We start from the raw sequence: 7,689 nt of genomic DNA, 5'->3' as shown, positions 1-7,689 counted from the left end.
GAGGGTGGGTGAGAGGGAGGGGGTGGTGGGCAGGGGAAGGAGGCTGGGGGAGTCCTGAGAGTTATTGCTGGGGGAGAAGCCACTGGGTGATGGAAAGATGACAAGGATGTGTGAGGGGTGACAGAGGCGCCTGGAGCCTGGCCAGAGTGGACAGGGGGACTTCTGAGACTGTGGGGCCAGGGCGGCATTTGGAGGACGCCTGGAGGCGGCCAGATTTAGGGTTGCAGGGTCTGGTGTGGCCGTCATGGGTGACAGAAGGAGACACCAGGGTTCCAGTCGCTGCAGACACTCAGCCCCTGGACCCTGGGAGACCTGTCTGCCCCAACTCTTGGCTCAGCCAGAGCAGGTGACTCAGGGAGGAGCCTGACACCAAGAGGGACTGCTGAGCAGTGTCACCAATAACCTCAGAGAATGGTGAGGACAGAACTCTGGGCCCTGGCCCGTGTGTTTATTAGTGTAACTAACTCGTAACTCATCTGTTCTTGGGTCTGGGAAAAATTCTTCAAATTTACTATAAGAGCAAATCTCCAGGAAGAAGTCATCATATTGGCAGCCACTAGTGGGGGGCACTGTTAGGGACTGAATGTGTCCTCCCACCCCCTGCAAATTTACATGTTGAAATCCTAAACACCAAAGTCATGGTGTTACAAAGAGGTGGGCCTTAGGGAGGTTACTAAGTCAAGAAGATGAACCCTCATGGGGTGCTTGAGTGGCTCAGTTGGTTAAGCGTCTAACTTCAGCTCAGGTCATGATCTCATAGTTTATGAGTTCAAGCCCCATGTCGGGATCTGTGCTAACAGCTCAGAGCCTGGAGCCTGCTTCAGATTCTGTGTCTCCCTCTCTCTCTACCCGTCTCCCTCCTTTGCTCATACTCTGTCTCTGTAGCTCTAAAAAACAAATACACATTAAAAAAAAAAAAAGAAGGTGAACCCTCATGAATGGGATTCATGCCTTTATAAAAGAGACCCTGGGGCACCTGGGTGGTTCAGTCGGTTGAGCATCCAACTTTGACTCAGGTCATGACTTCAGTTCAGGTCATGATCTCACAGTTTTGAGTTCAAGCCCCACATCAGGCTCACTGCTGTCAGCACAGAGCCTGCTTCAGATCCTCTGTCCCCCTCTCTCTGCCCCTCCCCTGCTTGTGCTCTCTCAAAAATAAATAAATAAATAAATAAATATTAAAAAAGAGAGAGAGAGAGAGAAAGACCCCAAAGATTTCCCTTGCCCCTCTGCCTTGTGAGGGCACAGGAAAAAGATGACCATCTATGAACCAAGAAGCAGGCTCCCACCAGAACTCAGTGATACCCACACCCTGATCTTGGACCTCCAGCCTCCAGGACTGTGAAAGAGAAGTTTCTGTTGTTTATAAGCCGCCCAGCCCGTGGTACTTTGCCACAGAGGCCTGACTGAACTGAAACAGTCACATTCGATTATTGTTTATAGACCAGGGCCCTGACTACCCACCGATTCCCACTGGGTGAGGACCCGAGAGAGAGAGTGAGTGTGCACATATGTGTGTGCACTTGTGCTGTGTGTTCCATGTATGTACATGGTGCACGTGTGTGGTGTGTGTGTGTGGCTCGTGTCTGGCATGCACGTGTTGGGGGGACACATGTGGGTTTGATCCCCTGCTGGGTCTTCCAGCACAAGGCTCCAAACAGGGCTGGTCTGAGGACAAGGGCAGGCATTACAGGTGGGGTCCCCCGGGAAGCAGAGCCTGAGACGTTAGTGCAGGTGGTTTATGTGGGTGGGGAGCCGGGGAGGACAGAGAGGGCTAAAGGGGGACAGCCCACACAGGGTGCATTATTAGGATGGTTCCCATCATGGGTGTCACAGGCCCAAGCTTCAGGGAGCTGCGTAGGAAATGTCTTCACTTCTCCCGCTGGGCAGAGGCTTATCTGTGTCTCCTGACTTCCTGGTGGCTCTTGCATGAAGGCTGAGCAGACTTCACATCTGAAGCAAAATTTCTGAGGCTGAAAAGCAGAGCGTAAGGTGGGCCTCTCCTGGCACATGCACAGAGCTGTCCACCCAGCTCGGAGGTAGGCGAGACTCAACGCAGGGTGCAACGCTTGCCTGCAACATGTCCCCTGTCTGGGAACCCTCAAGTTCCCTCAGGTGCCACGTAAGGGTCACATGCTCACCCCTCCTCTTCTTCCAGAGTCTCCTGCAGGCAGCACTTCCGCCAGCCTGGGTGGCCACTAGGGGCACCCAGTGTCCCACAGGCGTGCACTGTGGTTCAGAGGAGCCCTTACAGGGTCCCGGAGGCAGCCTAAATCTGCAGGCCTGTGAAACACCTCCTGAGGGTCTTCAGCCTCCAAGCTTGGGGCACAGTTGCAATGTAACGGGCCCGCAGGGTTCTTGGGGGGACTAATGGCATAAACGTCCTGTCTCCTCCAAGTGCTCCTGGCACTTGCCACACCGGAGACCTCACTTGTCCAGGCTGTCAAATGTCCCTGTGCAGAGGCATCACCTGGAACTTGAGGAGAGGTGGTACCCCAAGACCCCCATTGAGACTCGGGTTTGGGGGGTTGAGATGTCCCCCAGTCTGTATGTGTCACAAGAGCCCCAGGTGACACAGATACAGGCAGAAGATGGGGCACACTCTGAGAAGTGCTGATGGCCAGGGGTATAGACTGATCACCCCATTTGTGGCGGGGAGAGGAGAAGCCACCCAGAGATGTCCACATCCTAATCCTTGGAATCTGCAAATATTTGATCTTATACAGCAAAGGGGACGTGGCAGGTGTGATTCAGTTAGGACTCTGAGACGGGGACCTTATCCTGGATTATCTGGGGGAGCCCATGGATTCGCATGGGTGCTTGAAAGCAGAAGATAGGCAGAAGACTCAGAGAAAGAGATGTGTAGACGGAAGCAGAGTCAGAGAGATGCCAGGCTGCTGGCTTGAAAATGGAGGAAAGGGGCCATGAGCCAAGGACTGTAGCCAGCCTCTGGAAGCGGGAAAAGGCAAGGAGCAGATCTTCCTCCTAGAGCCTCCCGGTGGAACTCGCCCTGCGAACACCTTGCTTTAAGTCCACAGACACCCACGTGGGACTTCTGGCCTACAGAATGTAAGCTAATGCACTCGTGTTGTTTTGAGCCATTAAGTCTGTGGTAATCGGAGAGAGCAACAATAGGAAACTAAGACCCCATTCCACAAAAGAGGCTCAGAGAGGGCAGGTGGCTTGTGCGGGTGGCACAGCAGAGCCAGGGCCCAAGCCGTCCATGCTTTCCTCTGGCTGCCCTATGTGGGTTCAAGCCCCGTATCCGGCTCACTGCTGTCAGTGCAGAGTCCACTTTGGATCCTCCATCTCCCTCTGTCTCTGCCCCTCTCTCACTCTCTCTCTCTCTCTCAAAAATAAACTTAAAAAAAAATAGAACTGACCAACAGGAAATCACAGAAGGTGGTTTGAGGACATCCATCTGTCCTAAATGTGATGCTGGCAATGAGCAGGATGGCAGTGGGAGCTCAAGTTTGAAAAACACCTCGGGAGGCAACTGGGGGCCCATGGAGACAGGGACACGGTGGTCACAGCCACATCCTAGGAGGCTCATTCCAGGGTCGGGTGAAGGACAGACAGTAGCTGGGCAAGAGTGGCAGCCAGGAGACCCTTTGGCCACTACAGCCATGTCCCCATGCACAAGGGCTGGTTTACAGTCCGGGTGGTGGTAGAGATGGGTGATAAAGTTGGGGGTTAGATCTTCCTTCACCCAGGCAACTTCTCTTTGTCTTTAGCTGTCAACTGACTTGCGTTAAGTATTTGATGGCAGCCACAGAGTGAGGTCTCCAGAGGCAGGGGCAAAGTGTCAGATTTATGGCCCACTTATTTATGAGCTGCCTGGCAAGCATTTGTCTAAATGAATGAAGGAATGGCCTGTGGTGGGGTGAGGTGAAGAGGGGACAGGAGGGGTCCTGGAAGGGGAGCCTGAAGAGCACTACAGCCCAGCTGAGGAGTCTGAACATGGTCCTGGGGGAAGGATGCATTTAGATTTGCACAGAGGTGGCAGGATTTCCCTGGGCATCAGTGCTCTCTGCCTCCAGCTGGGCTGCTGGCTGTTTCTAGACAGGGGCAGGGGTGGGGGTTGGCAGGCTAAAGGGACGCCAGCACCGAGCTTCAGCAGGGCCGCTGATCTGAGCTCAGCAAGGCTAGGCCTGGTCTATGTCCTCTTGCTGGGCACAGCCATGGCCTATTTGTCCTGGTCAGTGGTGCCAGGTGGTCCCATACTGGTGGTGTGCGTGCATTTCTGGTGGCGAGTTTGCATGCGTGTACATGCACACACACACACACACACACACACACACACACACACACACACATTCACTCCAGTCTCCATCAGGATGTATCTTCAGGCTGTGGCTTCGGGATGTTTGACATTTTCTGCTTCCTCCTGCTCTTCCCTGAATAAGCCTGGACACTCCCCAAAGGAAGCTCTTTTTTATTCAGAGTTTTGTGGGCAATTTGCAAAAAAACAAAAAAAAAACCCAAAAATAGGTTATTTATTGCCACAGTTGTGTTGAGTCACCCTTGAATTCTGGAATAAACCGTACAATGTTGGATTCAGTTAGCATCTCTGAAAAGGGCACATAATCTTGATCTTTTTCCAGTTTTCGAATCAAGATTATACCAACCTCCTAAATTGAGTTGGGTGGTTTGAAAATTTTGGATAAGATAGGGTTTTTCTGTTTTTGTGGAAGTTTAGTAAAAATCGACCTGTAAGACTGATTGGTCCTGGAGGGATTTAGGGGTGTAGGGGTGGGCTTTGGTTGCCATTTCCCTTTCTCTGATGATTACTGGTCCATTGGAGATTTCTGGAGGCCATCCAGAGCATACTTGTCCAGCCTCAGACCCTGTCTGGGCACACACTGGTGTGGGAACTCATGCAATCTTCCTGCCTACGTTTCCCCAACTTTACAATGGAGAAAATAATATTGACCTCACAGGAACTGTTGAGATTAAATAAATTCATGTGTATGATGTACTTAGTGTTATCATTGTTTTTTTCTCTCTTAACAATTTTTTTTTAATTTTTACTCTTGAGAAAGAGAGAGAGAGAGAGAGAGAGAGAGAGAGAGAGAGAGCAAGTGGGGGAGGGGCAGAGAGAGAGGGAGACACAGAATCCAGGTTCTGAGCTGTCAGTACAGAGTCCGACGTGGGCTCTAACTCATGAACTGAGAGATCACGACCTGAGTCAAAGTCAGACGCTTAACTGACTGAGCCACCCAGGTGTCCCCATAGTGTTACCATTCTTGAGACAATTTCAATCCCTTCTATTTCTATGGAAAATGGTCTGCTTCTCTTCACCACAAGCATTAGAACGTTGTAAATATTACTTCTACTGGATCCTGGCTGGATATACCAGGAAAAGACTTTGGGGATACTGGGGAAACCCCAAGGCCTAGGTATTAGGCCAGATGAGAACTTATGGATGTGGATGGTTGGAGATCGGTAAAGGAGGAATGCAGGTTATAAAAAGCACATATGGCATGACTTCATTTGGGCAAAAAAACCAAAACCAAAAAAAAAAAAGTCCTCCAAACAAAAAAGAAAACCATCTAGATGTTCACATGTCCATAGAAAACCATGTGAAAAATACACAAATAAGGTTATTAACAGTGGTCATCTCTGAAGGGGGGAATATGGTAGTTTCTCATTCTTTTTTCTTGTTAAGTTTATTTATTTATTTTGAGAGAGAGAGAGAAAGTACATGCTTGGGGGAGGGGCAGAGAGAGAGGATCCCAAGCAGGCTCCACGCTGTCAGTGCAGAGCCTGACTCAGGGCTCAAACGCATGAATCGTGATATCATGACTTGAGCCAAAACCAAGAGGCGGACACTTAACTGACTGAGCCACACAGGTGCTTCCTAAGTTTCTCATTCTTGATTGTATTTTCTAACATATGTATACATGGAATATACATATTTTGAATTAAAAAATTTTTTTAATGTTTATTTTTGAGACAGAGAGAAGCAGAGCACGAATGGGGGAGGGGCAGAGAGAGGTGGAGACACAGAATCAGAAGCAGGCTCCAGGCTTTGAGCTGTCAGCACAGAGCCTGATGCAGGGCTCGAACTCATGAACCACGAGATCGTGACCTGAGCCGAAGTCGGATGCTTAACTGACTGAGCCACCCAGGAGCCCCTTTGCATTTTTTGAAATAGGGAGCAGATGGGAGGAGAGGAGGTGAAGAAAGGGAATATAGACTTCTAGTGCAAAGAGGAGCAATCGAGGGTGATATTAGGTGCTGAGCTCACTCTCTCTAACTTGGCTGAACTGAAGTTGGGATACAGAGGAGAGGGACAGAGAGATATCACACAGCACAGAGACTCCGGTAGGAGTGAGGGTTCTGCAGAGGGCTGGGTGCAGGAGCGGGTGAGGGCAGGGGGGCAGGCCGTGCTGGTCCCTAGCACTTCCCCTAGCCACCACCACTGAGAAGATGTGAGAATAAACACGTACAGGTGAGTGTTGCTGCTCAAATATTTATTTCTTATAGCTTCTTTTTTTAAAATTTATGTTTATGTATTTTTGAGAGAGAGAGAACATGAACAGGGGAGAGGCAGAGAGGGAAGGAGGCAGACGATCAAGACAGAGGATCTGAATGAAGCGGGCTCTATGTGGACGGCAGAGAGCCTGATGCGGGCTTGAACCCACGATCCATGAGATCATGACCTGAGCAGAAGTCAGACACTTCCAGGCACCCCATCTTATAGCTTCTTTGGTCTGTCAACTGACTGCTTGAAAGTACTGAAGAGATCTACTTTGAAACAGAGAGCTGTCCAAATGTACCTCTGAGGGTCTGTATGGAGCTCTAGGCTGGATTAAAATCAGATGAAAACGAAGTAGCATGAATATTTTTAGTTGAAAAGGAAAGCAAAGAGGCGAAGCCTCAGAAGAGGTTACTCAAGGTGCTAAACCTCTGAGGTCACACACACACACACGGCTTGAGCCTGGCTCTGCCCCACGAGAATGCTGTCATCAGCAGGCCCCTGCGGAATCACGGTTACAGACTTCCAAACACACCCTGCCTTCATTCACCCGGAAACAAAATAAGGCCACCACATGCTACCACCCTGCTCCCCTCCCCAATTCACTTAACTGGGGACATGGGGACAACTGGCTGTGTTTTCTAAGTGGCCACAGGACATCAAGAATGTAGATATAGAAGGGGAAGCTGGCACTCACCTCCCAAGAGAAAACAAAAGAATGAATTCGGAGCACCAGCACGTGGTGACAAACTGATTTCTCTTCTTAAAACGTGACTAGGAAGTAGATCAGAGTGTGCTGCCAAAGTGCCTTCGTGATTTTGGTGTGGGTCCAAGACCCTTCTTCCTGACCTCGTGGCAAGATAAGACTCCACATGGGCTGCATGACGTTGCCGTTGAGGCCCTCCTCCCCCAGAAGGTGACAAAACACTGGCCATGTGGGTCCCTCTCTGTGACTGCTGGGGTCTGCCCTTGGGCTCTGTCCTGCTGCTCAAGGCTGTTAATCACCACTTGGATGAATTTTCAGAAGACCCACTCGTGCTCATAAAACTGACAGAGGTCACAAGCTAGCAGAGAGAACCCTTATGAAGAATGACAGACCCTGGATTAAGTGCAATGTCACAAAACCCGGCGGTTCTGATGGACTACAGGTGTTGGGTGTAACTGGCTGTTAAAGCTAAGGCCAGTTGATGTGCTAACTAGCTGGGGAG

Source organism: Panthera tigris, chromosome A1, assembly GCF_018350195.1.
Source record: "Panthera tigris isolate Pti1 chromosome A1, P.tigris_Pti1_mat1.1, whole genome shotgun sequence".
Taxonomy (NCBI): Eukaryota; Metazoa; Chordata; class Mammalia; order Carnivora; family Felidae; genus Panthera; species Panthera tigris.
Note: the sequence above shows the minus strand (reverse complement) of the source record.